The 12331-nt window shown below is 45.3% G+C and overlaps 1 long non-coding RNA gene across 6 annotated transcripts in view; it reads left to right on the top strand.

Annotated features, from left to right (window-relative positions):
- The first annotated feature begins 317 nt into the window (after positions 1-317).
- Positions 318-12331, top strand: part of LOC147642133 (uncharacterized) — a 34147-nt gene continuing 22133 nt past the window's right edge. For all 6 annotated transcript variants that reach the window (XR_015266713.1, XR_015266718.1, XR_015266714.1 and 3 more), the window contains exons 1-2: positions 318-1090; positions 1257-1520. This is a non-coding gene — a long non-coding RNA (uncharacterized LOC147642133). The remainder of the gene's footprint in view (positions 1091-1256; positions 1521-12331) is intronic.

Genomic DNA, 12331 nt, shown 5'->3' with positions numbered 1-12331 from the left:
GGGGCAAGTGGATGTCCAAGAAGCAATTGCTATAACTAATTATAATTTAAAAACTACAAATTAAGTAGTCAAAAGTAAATTAATTTTAATCAATTGAAATTTGACTTAGTCAAAGTTCAAATAATCATACTCTATCATATTTCAATTGATCACATGTTAGCCAAATTTAAATATTCTAGTTAAATTAACTTTAATGTTGTTAAAGAATAGAAAATCAACTTGAACTCAAAAAATAATCTTAATACTCTAAATTTAAGTTTAAATTAGTCTAATTAAGATTACCTCTTTGTCTCTCTATTCAAAAGGAGAAATAGGGGCGCCCAAAAATAGGCCTGGTATGCTTTATTCTCTCGTCTCTGTGCATCTGCCTCTCTCGTGCAAATGAAGGGAACAGTGGAAACTTTTTGTGTTACTCACTGGCGGTGGTACCATTAGGAAAGAAGTTGATGATGAGGTACGTTTTCACTGCTCATGTGTCCATGGCTCTGGGTTCAGGGCCCTTCGACAAGGTGAGGAAGTAGAGTTCACTGCTGAGATCGAAGCCAATGGACGTCTTTGAGCCTCTTCTATAACTGGGCCTGACGGGTCTTTTCTCTCGCTTGATTCAGTCGCTGAAGGCGTGCAGACATTGAAGACCTTGCTACCGGATGTTAACATGCCTGTATGCCGGCTATGACCCAGGGCTATGGCAGCAGTCAGACGTTCCGAATTTTCAGAAGAACAGTCAATGAAATTTCTCCCCAGTTTTTGGTGTACTTTGCCATGGAAAAACTGACAGATGAGTACCTTCCCCTCAATGAGGTGCCTTCATTAAAGCACAACAGGCATTTTTTGCTGTATCATTTGCAGACAGAGAGCACAAGGATTTGTCCGTCAGTGCCAAATTATAGAGGCACTAAGAGGGAAGGCTACTTTGGGATAAAAGTCAGGGACAAAGCCTTTTGTTGCAAGAGACTTGAAGCCACCAATGATGCAGGAAAGGAGAGAAGTTTTTTGGCCATGCTCCCAAAAGCACCCCAACTCTGAGTGGCATAATGCATCTCATCATTGACCCATGTGTTGATTGCGACCTCCAAATTTTCTAGTTTAGGCAAGGCAAAGCTCTTATTTGGTCTTATGACATGCTTAGCCTAAAGTTAAAGAGGACACACCCTTGTACTGTGGTCTCAAACCGCGGTTGGGAAAAGGACTTAATTAACCAGTGCTCTACAGTTGTAATGAAAAGAGTGTTGAATATAATCACCATGATGTTGCAGGTGGAGCCGGATACCCGTCCCTCCTCACAGGAGGTCCATGCTTGCCTGAAGGAGTTGCATGAGGAGTTGTCGTGGGATGTGCATTGTGACACTCCGGTTCTTAAGTCGCTATCACCTACAAAAGAAAAGTCAATGGGAGAGGAAGGAGCACATGATAGAATGCCAGCAGATCTCAGTGACATCGACAAGGAGGATCTCGATGATGCTGATGGGAGTCTTCAGCCCTTGCCATACTTACTCCTCGACGACTTGATTTGTCTGCAGGTACGTCTATGGTGGATTTGCCAGAATGTTTTGGTAATATGATCAGTCCTGTTTTTTCAAAAAAAATAAAATTAATAATGACAGCAGATAGATGCGTGCTGAATAGTTCTTGAACTTTGAGTGTTTCTCAGTTGTCTTCCACTTTTGATGGAGACTGTCTTGTAGCTTCTGCTAAATATCAATCTGTCTCATGTCCTTAGATGGGAAATCAGGATAGCGCTCTACCTTCCATCTTGCAAACCAGCTCTTCAAGTCATTTACCCAGCTGGAGGTGAGGATCTTGCTTGATGATGTACCTGTACACTCTTTCCGGGGCAGCTTGAGGGGCTTGTTGCTTGTTTCTAGAAGCATCACCAAGTAAGGAGGAGTGGATTTACCCCCAGATGGTGGCGTAGAAATATCTTTTGGATTTTGTACACCTCATTCCACATGGATTCTGGAGTGCTTCGTTCCCATACTTCCATCCTATTCAGGACTGTTTGTATGATGCATCCTCAAAAACCATAGCTCGAGTGTGCTATCTCCGGGTATAGCTCTGGTAGTTGTTCTTGAATTGGTTATACTTGGCCCATCTTGTCTTCACCCCGCGGTGCCATGCCCTCACACCCCGCAGCCCCCCAAGTACGACGTACGGGTGTGCTACACAGGCTGAAGTACAGGTTGCTCTCCCTTCGCTCTAGTCCCGGAGAGATTTTTGTTTTTTGTTTTTCGAGCCGGGGTCAGAGACGAGCACGCTCGTCTTTGAGACTCGAGCAGAGAAACGCTTTTGTCATTAGCTTCGCGTGAGAACGGTTTCGCTACTTCCTTAAGGCATGACCTCGGAAGACCCATTAATTGGTGTTGGGGTAAAGGCGTTATGCCCACCCTTATAGTGTGTACAAGCCCATAAGTTATAGTACATAGTACACTTAGTACTTTTAATGTACTAAGTGCACTATGTGTACTAGTGCAATATACATGTGTGATAGGGGAGTCACACACTCATGCTTTTCATGAGTTGACTTATCCCCACAACTCTCTCTCTCTCTCTCTCTCTTGCTTCTCTGTGTATATTTCCCATGAATGAACTCTAAACCCTAAATTCAGGTTTTCTCCCCATCAACTGGTATCAGAGCAAGGTCTTCCCTCCCTCTTCCCTCTTCCTGCCTCTGTGTGAGCTGCTGGTCGTTTTTCTTCTGTGTGAGCCTATCAGATACGCAGCAAGGCCTGGCTGAGGCAGCACACGACCATACTCAGGCCTGGCTGTAGCGTGGCTGGGGCAGCCACTTCTGCATACGAGCACGTGGCACAAGGCTAAGCGAAGTCAGCGCTTGGCGAAGACTAGCGCTGCTGGTGGAGATAGCGCTGGGCGTACTGGCGCTAGGCGAGTGAAGCGAAGGCAATAAGCGCTCATAGCGAGCGAAGGCAGCAGCCAGCGGTTGGGCGTCAACATAATCAGGAGCCGAAGCAGGTTCAGAAGAGGTAGTCATCACCTGCGAAACCACGCGAAGTGAGAGTGAAGGCGCTAGGAGACGTGAGCGTAATCAAGCGAACAGCAACGTGTGTAACGCTGGCCACAAGGCGAATAGAGCAGTCGACTCCAAATCGTCAGCTTGGCGCTAGGCGAAACAGGTGAATACTGGCCGCCGTGGTTCTTGTTTTGGCTGCACCCGTCGGGACTCTTGACTTTACGCCATAACATACACAGGCGTTTCGCTTGAGCGCCACGGCCAGCTTAAGCTGGCCACCCCTTCACGTCACCTTCTCTCAGAGTTGTATACACGCAGCACAGTAATGCTGAAGATGAGAGCTTCATAGCAGGCAGCCAACCGTACATCAGCTGCGAATTTCTTATCATCATCCCCCTTCTGCACAGCATCAACCTCCCTTCTCCTGCAACAGAAATCAACCTGCAAATCAGAAAAAATCAGAGATTTCAGAGGTATTTGCCTCTAATTTTTTGCGAATTTCTTATCAATTTAATCAATTGAGCAGGTACAGGTGCCCAATTGCTCAATTTTTGAGCAAAATTGGCAAAATTGGGTGACATTGGTCACAATCAGGATAAATTTGCAAGAAATTGGTCAAATCAGGATCAATTTGCAGGAAATTGGATGTCGAAATTTGGGGCTTTTGATGTAATTGTGCAATTAAGCACTCATACATGCTGTATGATGTGAAAAATCGCACATTTGGGCAAAATCGCAGCAAATTGCAGCAAATTGCAGTGCAAATCAAGGGGCTTTTGTGCCGATTGAGTTGATTTGCATGCAGGCAATCGCATTTGATGCTGTGGATAATGTGCTGATGCCTTACAAGCACTCAATGTGCCTGTAAATCAAGGGGCTTTCATGTATTTGATGTATATGTGGCCAGGGGGAAGCATCGTGAACACTCTGGATGCCTTCATGTGCGTCAATGTACCATGTATGATCAGAAATTGATCTCAAATCAAGGGGCTTTTCAAGTTTGTATGCTTGTTGAGCTTGGCAAAGCAGCATGCGAGACTTTTATGCCTTGAATCCTCAAAAATCAGCTTGCAGTCAAGGGGCTTTTGCCCAATTTCTGTTCGGGACTGTTTTATGCAGTGTACAGGACTGTAAAAGTCTGATTTTCACTCATTTGGACAGCCAGGAGAGCATTTATTGCTATTGTACCTGCTGGTACAGATTTGGCACAGCTTTGTGCATGTTTTGACATGGCTGTACACTGTTTTGAGTGATCAAAAGGTTCAAATTCAGCTGCTGAAATTGCCGGTACAGGTTTGGTACATCATTTGGTGAGCGCTTAGTACTGCTGTACAGTACTTTGGAAGGGCAAAAGAGCACATTTAAGGTGCTGTCCAAAATCTGCAGCAACCAGATTTTGGTGTTTTCATCACAAAAAGTGGGAGAAAAGTTGCATTCTTGCTTCCGCAGTGGGAGATAAAGCTTGGGAGAACATTTGTAAGCACTTTGTGTGCTTTGGGTGCAGTGTTTGCACATCTTTTGGTGCAGTGTTTGCACATTTGCAGGGAGTCAGGCATTAAAGGTTGCATATTGCAATGGCAACCACAGGTGAGAGCTCTTCATTGCTTCACATCAAGAAGCTTGAAGGCTCGCAGAATTATGACATTTGGCAAACCCAGTGCTACAATGTGTTGCTTCAGAAAAAGCAGCACAAGCCTATCAAAGAAAGGGGTTTGATGCCCGCTTCTCTTACAGCTGAAGAGTGGGAAGATATGGATGAGCTGGCAAGATCTACTATCATGTTATCTGTGTCAGACTCATTACTTTTCAGCATTCGTGAAGAGAAGACAGCTTGGGGAATGTGGCAGAGATTGCAGGACTTGTATGCCCAACAAAGTGCCTCAAGCAAAGTGTATTGGTTGAAGAAACTCATAGGCCTTCAGATGAAGGAAGGGGCATCTATGACAGCCCATCTCAATGAGTTTAATGGTATTGTCAGCCAGGTCATCAATCAAAAGTTGGCAATGGACGATGAGTTCAAAGCCACTTTTTTGTTATGCACTTTGCCAGAGAGTTGGGACACATTCAGGACAGCCACTAGCAATTCGAATGCTATGCTGTCATATGCAGATGTTGAGGGTGCTCTTCTTCAAGAAGAGATGAACAGGAAAAACAACTCTGTTGGCAAGTCAAATGCAATGAATGCACGTGGGAGATCCCAACAAAGGGGGAAAAGCCAAGAAAGGGGAAGGAGCAAGTCTCGCTCCAAAAAGGATTTGGAATGCCATTATTGTGGCAAGAAGGGACACATCAAAAAGCAATGCTACAAATGGAAAAATGATCAAAAGGAAAAGGGAAAAGGCAAAGACAAAGAGAAGGATGAAGCCAAAGATGTAAAGCCGAAGGGCAAAAGTGGAGTCAAGATCGAAGAAATCAATGTGTCACATGCAGGTGGCAGTGAGGATGAGGTCCTCTTTACGTCTTCACTTGATGCCCATTCACTTCTTACAGGTGGTCATGGTATGCACTCATGGATCATTGATTCAGGTGCCTCCTTTCATGTCACAGGTTGCAGAGACTTGTTTGTCAGGTACACTGCTGGCAATGAAGGAGTGGTTTATTTGGGTGATAACCATGCATGCAAGATACTTGGCAGAGGTGATGTAAGGCTTGTATTTTCAGATGGCTCACAGCTTATGCTCCATGATGTCAGGCATGTGCCTGAGATCAAGAAGAATCTGCTTTCTACTGGACAGCTTGATGATGCTGATTATGTTACCACATTTGGTAGTGGAAAGTGGAAGATTAGTAAGGGCTCACTGGTTGTTGCCAGAGGCTCTAAGGTGGACACTCTTTATTTCATGCATGCAGGTGTTTGTCACCATGCTAATGTAAATGCAACCGAGCTGCCGGAAATTTCTATGTGGCATAGCCGGTTGGGACACATGAGTGTCAAGGGAATGGAGCAATTGTCTCGTTTGGGTTACTTGCCTTCTCTAAAGTTTTCAAGTTTTCAGTTTTGTGAGCATTGTATATATGGTAGGCAACTACAGTGCCCCCATAAGAAAGCTCTTGGACAGAAAGATGCTCAGTTAGAGCTTGTGCATACAGATGTATGTGAGATGCCTCAGCTTTCTTTGGGAGGTGCAAAATATTTTGTGTCTTTTATTGATGATGCCACACGCAAGGTGTGGGTTTATCCTCTTCGTTTGAAGAGTGATACATTCTCAGTGTTTCAGAAGTTTGTTGCTCATGTTGAGAATCAAACTGGCAAAACACTGAAGGCTTTGCGTTCCGACAATGGTGGAGAGTATACGTCCAAACAGTTTCAGGACTTTTGTGATGCTAAAGGCATCAAGAGGGAGCTCTCTACTCCTTATGATCCTCCACAAAACGGGACAGCAGAGAGGATGAACAGGACCATACAGGAGAAGGTCCGTTCTATGTTGTCACATGCTGCATTACCTCATGGTTTTTGGGCTGAAGCTGTTATGACAGCCGTTCACCTTATAAACAGGTCACCTAACACGAGGCTTGGTGGGAAAGTGCCAGAAGAAGTATGGACAGGGAAGCCTCCGTCATACAAGCACTTGAGAGTGTTTGGTTGCGTTGCGTACGTGCACATACGCAGGGAAATGCGCACCAAACTTGATCCCAAGTCTCATAAATGCATATTCCTAGTATATGGTGACAGAGGTGAAATGGGGTATAGACTTTGGGATCCCATGAATAGAAAGATCATACGCAGCAATGATGTCATTTTTGATGAAACATGCATGTATAAGGAGCCTGCAAGGCAACAGGAGCCTGGCAAAGTCATCTTTGATGATGATGGACATCATGGACAACAACAAAGGGCTGTAAATCAGCCATTACAGCAGGAAAACCAGCCCTTAAATGGTGCTGAAAATGGTCCAAATGGACAGCCAGATATGGCAGAAGATATCCCTATGGATATACCACAGTTAGAGGATATACCGGGCATGATTTTTCAGCCTTATGGAAAAGCCACCAATGGGTGATATGCAGGCTGGACAGCAACCTGCAAATGATGGTCATTGGGTACGGAGGTCCACTAGACCCTCCAGAGCCCCTGACAGGTTTGTTCCAGGGGTTGACTACTTGATGCTCACTGACTGTGGGGAGCCCTCATGTTACAAGGAGGCTTTACAGAGGGTAGACAAGGCTCTTTGGGAGCGTGCCATGAAGTCAGAGATGGATTCTCTGCACAAAAATGGAACTTGGAAGTTGGTGCCTTTGCCTGCAGGCAAGAAGGTTTTGCCATGCAAGTGGGTTTACAGGCTCAAAGTTGCATCAGATGCAAAGCCAAGATACAAAGCCAGGTTAGTGGCTAAGGGCTTCAAGCAGGAATATGGTGTGGACTTTGATGAGATCTTCTCTCCAGTGGTCAAAATGACCACACTTAGAGCTGTGTTAGCTTTGGTTGCACATGATGATCTGGACTTGATTCAGATGGATGTGAAGATAGTACTCCTTTGCCTCCATATGTGAAACTCAGTGCTATGGACAGCCCACAGTCGGATAGTGACAGGGCTGATATGGCCAAGATTCCGTATGCTTCAGCTTGTGGCAGTCTCATGTATGCCATGGTTGCTACTAGGCCGGACATTGCATTTGCAGTGGGAGTGGTTTCTAGATACATGGCCAACCCTGGCAAGAAGCATTGGGAAGCAGTGAAAGGTGTCATGAGATACCTGAAGGGCACATAGGATTTGTGCATTTGCTTTGGCAAACAGGATGCATTAGTGCATGGTTACACGGATTCGGATTATGCCGGTCATCCAGATAACCGGAAGTCTACTACCGGTTATGTCTTTACATTCACAGGAGGTGCTGTGTCATGGATATCCAGGATGCAGAAGTGCACTGCCTTATCTACTACAGAGGCCGAGTATATTGCAGCCACAGAGGCTTGCAAGGAGGCATTATGGCTATCTCGGTTAGTGGTTGATTTGGGTTATACAGGGGATATTCCATTGTTGCATTGTGACAGTCAGAGTGCCATTCAGTTGGCAAAGAACCCTGTTTTTCATGCAAAGACGAAGCATGTGGATGTGAAGTATCACTTCATCAGAGAGGTGATAGAGAACAAGCAAATACAGCTTGTTAAGATTCACACGGATGACAACCCGGCTGATCTGTTGACGAAGAGTTTGCCTCCGGAGCGGTTTGCTCATTGCAGACACTTGATGGGCATTGGATGAGGCCATTTTCAGCCTTGATATGGCCTTGTATATTATCATGTACATGCTGATTTTTTCTTTTCCTTTACTTAAGGGCACTTTGCCTTTAAGTGGGAGGTTGTTGGGGTAAAGGCGTTATGCCCACCCTTATAGTGTGTACAAGCCCATAAGTTATAGTACATAGTACACTTAGTACTTTTAATGTACTAAGTGCACTATGTGTACTAGTGCAATATACATGTGTGATAGGGGAGTCACACACTCATGCTTTTCATGAGTTGACTTATCCCCACAACTCTCTCTCTCTCTCTCTCTCTTGCTTCTCTGTGTATATTTCCCATGAATGAACTCTAAACCCTAAATTCAGGTTTTCTCCCCATCAATTGGGCATGACAGCGACCAAGAACTCCCGAAGGAGCCCAGGTACTGTGGGACTTGCCGTTAGGCTCACCCACTAAAAACTCTGCAAACCCGACGGGTTTCCGGAGAGGAATTGCCCTACCCACAATGGGCGTCGGCTCAAATCCCCGGAGAGAGAGAGAGAGAGAGAGAGAGAGAGAGAGAGAGAGAGAGAGAGAGAGAGAGCTGGCCCAACTTTCCTCCACACCTTCGCATTTATGTGGCCTCCGTCCAGCCTTCTTTCGTGTCTAACCCTCATGGCAAGTTTCATTTATACTAAACTTTCTTCAAATGAATTTTTGGGCACCCAAATAAGTTGGTTCTTGGTCACTTTAAAATATTGTCCACCCACTTCCTATTATGTGTGAACCTGCAAGCCTTATAAATTCAAAGGTTTAAACGTGGGTCCTTCGGTGGTACGATACAGGCTCTCGTCCATATGACACGATCTTGGTTACACATGGGTGGTACGAAACTGGCTCCCGTCCATGTGACACAAAGTAATTAGAGACATCGGCCTGGCCTCATGTGAACATGTCACAAATCAGGCCTCTCTATGGAGTGACAGTCCCATAGAAGTGGCACCAGAAATGGAGATGGACCAAATGGGCGGTCAAATGGTGACATCGTTCTTTTTGTGGCAATAACATTGGCATCCAAAATAATCGGGCTTGAAACAGCCCGTTGATCCATCTTTCACCAGAGGAGCTTGCATCTTCTGTTTGTTGTGCTCCTTCCAAGACATCTTTCGAGCCATCGCCTCCCTAAAAGAATGCTTGTCTCCATCTCGAACGATTGGAACATGAGCCATCTTTCTCTTTTGGGAAGAAGCTTCCTCAGCAACCAATGACTGATGAGGTTTAGCCAACCCCAGATTTGACTTTACCTGATACTTGTCCTGTGCTGCGTGCATCAAGGACAATTTTCCCTTCTTGAAGAAAATAGTGAAAAGCTAACTTCCGGGGGTTCATCTCTAGCATTGATGCCAAGTCTAGGAAAACATCTGTAGCACTGGACTTCATAATCTTTTTTTTCCATAACTGTTCTCACATGAGGGTCTTCGCAGTACATCTTCACATTTGCATCTTTTTCCTGAAGCTCTTGACGAAGCTATCTTGTCAAAGAGTTATGGTGGTCAAACTGTGTATCGATGATCTTGATGTATTGTTCCACCATGTGCTTGAGAGTCCTAATCCTCTCCTTGTGTTCCTCGCAACTTTGGGTCATGTCCATAGCCATAGGATCGTCTGCCTAGATAGAATAGGCAAGAGGCTGCGGTCTGATACCAATGAAACCAATCCAGACCTATGAAGACAAACCTCGGAACACTCGGGACATTGACAGATAGTACAAACATTGAAACAATCTTTAGGATGCAGCGGAAGAACCATAGACAACACCAAAAGAACACAGCACGGAGCCGAAACGGTCGGCCCCTTGTAGGAAACTTCTTTATTCCAATGAATAAACTGTTACAAACAAACTAAGGTGCGGGTGCAATCCTGCACCGGATTTTCCACAAAGCTCGGCAAACACCTGCTCAAAGATCTAGGTACTAATCAGTACCATAAACCAATGCAAACTAGCCTCGAAAACAACAGCCCTGTACGCTGCCAAATCCAGCCCCGTATTTTGTGCCAAAACATTCCTTAGAATGAAGCCTCAAATCTTTCCCAGAAGAGCTCTCAAAACAGTCCCCGATACCTCCAAAACAGCCCCAAAATTGGTGGCCACTCTGGAAAAAGAGAGAGAAGATGTTGTCTTGTTGTACGACCAGCTCTCTGAAGAAGAACTATTGTACGATCAACAAATCAGGTGAGGGAGAAAACACGCTGCTGCCCTATTGTACGACCAACACGCAGAAGACACAGAATACTAGTCGCATGCTCTGTTGATGCTGTGTATGGACAACGCTGAATAGAGGACAACGCTGAATAGAGGAAAACAGGCTGTTGTCCACTAGAGAGAACAGAGGCTATTGTACTTGCTGTACGATTGTTGTATGGATAGCACAAGGAAAGAACCCCTACTGTTTGTTGTACGACCCACCCACTCTAGAGTACGGCTAGCGCAAGAGAGGGGGCCCCTGTTGTTGCTATACGACCAGCGCTTAGAGTAAGAGAGAGAAGAAAAGCATTGCTTCCCGCCAGGAGAGATAGATCTGTTGCCTGTTACCTTTCCCCTCATGCGCTTCCTTTTTGTGCTTTTAAAGGAATCGACTAACCCAAGAATAGCTGTACTTTTTTCCCTTTTTGGTCAAAAGTAGCTGATGTGCCAAAATACCAATTTTATGCTTTTTTCCAAGCTTGTTGGCCAAGTTTGCTTTAGGTGCCTCCTTCTGTCCACATATACATGCCCAAAATAATAATAAGTCTAGCGTGTCTTTAATGATGTGTGAACACACCATAGTTACCACGGAACGTCGTTCCGCCTTCCTGGAACGCCGGAACGCCGTTCCGGGCGAAGGCACGTTCCCGGAACGTCGGAACGTTCCGCCATTTTTTTTTTTTTTTTTTTTTTGGGGAGTGTGTTTTGCTTGCAGAAATGTATGTTCATGTCTTGGGGGAGCAAATATTAGGAAGCATATTTGGCTATCCGTATACAAAAAGTTACATTTTTTTGTGTCATATGCTGACATGTTATATGACGTGGCGTTCCGCGACGTTCCCGATCCGCTCCCGTTCCCGTTCCCGCTCCCGTTCTAGCATCCGACGTTCCCGGAACGTTCCCGTTCCGCGGTAACTATGGAACACACCAACTTATAGACGTTATAAGTCACTTTATATGGTAAAAATCCCATGCTGCTTTTGCTCAAAAGCCATCTTTCAGGCCAGACTTTGCCAATAAATGCTCCAGCTTTCTTATGTGGGAAATCCCCGTTCACACCTTGGTTCCAGTTAGTGTGTGAAACACCGATCAAGACTGGTGAAGGGACCAAATTGGTGACACGTCTTTCTGGACACCTTTTTCGTTAAGTAGGGAATTGAATTTCTTCTTAACATCATGAGAACTGGTTATAAAGTGATCATGTCATGTGCATGAAATGCCATGGACATTCTCAGAACTAATCCAGAAGGGGCAGCCAAGAAAAAGATCATTAGAGCTAGGATTTGGGGCACAAGGTGCAGTTTGGTCAAGGGTGGACTTGGAGCAGCAGGGCATAGAAGGATTTGGTTGTGCTGTCGGTTGCTTGGAAAAGTGGTCGGCTGGACCAGATTAGAGGCGGGCTGGACCAGATCAGAAGCGTTGTGTTTTACGGAATAAATACCAAGACTGTTGGCCGACCAACTGTCGGCCAGTTCTCCACGTGTCCCAAGGCCTATAAAAGGGGCGCATATGCTCATAGGTAGAGTCATTCACTCCCATAAGGGGTGGGTCTTTAGGGTCCAAGTTAGGGACAGATTTTGGTGATGTTCACCTTTTGTATATGAAGGTAGCCTAAGGCTGTAGAAGGGTATCTTTTTGTACCATATGAAATATACTGAATTTCCAGCATATCTCTCTCTCTCTACTCTCCCTTCTGTCTGCGTTTTTGCATCAGCATGTTCTCAGTGGTGTTTAGGACTGAAAGAAGACTCCCAGAGCTTCCGCGTATATATTGGTATCAGAGCATCAGGCTCAGCAAAGCTAAACACTGATTTAGTCCCATATGATAGTGTACAGGTCCAAGGTACAGGAAAGTACACGGATACGAAGCCCAAGGCAAGGGACACAGAATCGGGAAGAGCTCCCAGGAGGTTTGTTGGTGGTGTTCCATAGAGCCAGAGGGGATGGCAGTCTT

The sequence above is a fragment of the Cibotium barometz genome, chromosome 1, assembly GCF_041138505.1.
Source record: "Cibotium barometz isolate CiBa-2024 chromosome 1, ASM4113850v1, whole genome shotgun sequence".
In the NCBI taxonomy this organism is placed as follows: Eukaryota; Viridiplantae; Streptophyta; class Polypodiopsida; order Cyatheales; family Cibotiaceae; genus Cibotium; species Cibotium barometz.
The sequence above is the reverse complement of the archived record's forward strand: the minus strand, read 5'-3'. Positions and strand labels throughout refer to the sequence as shown.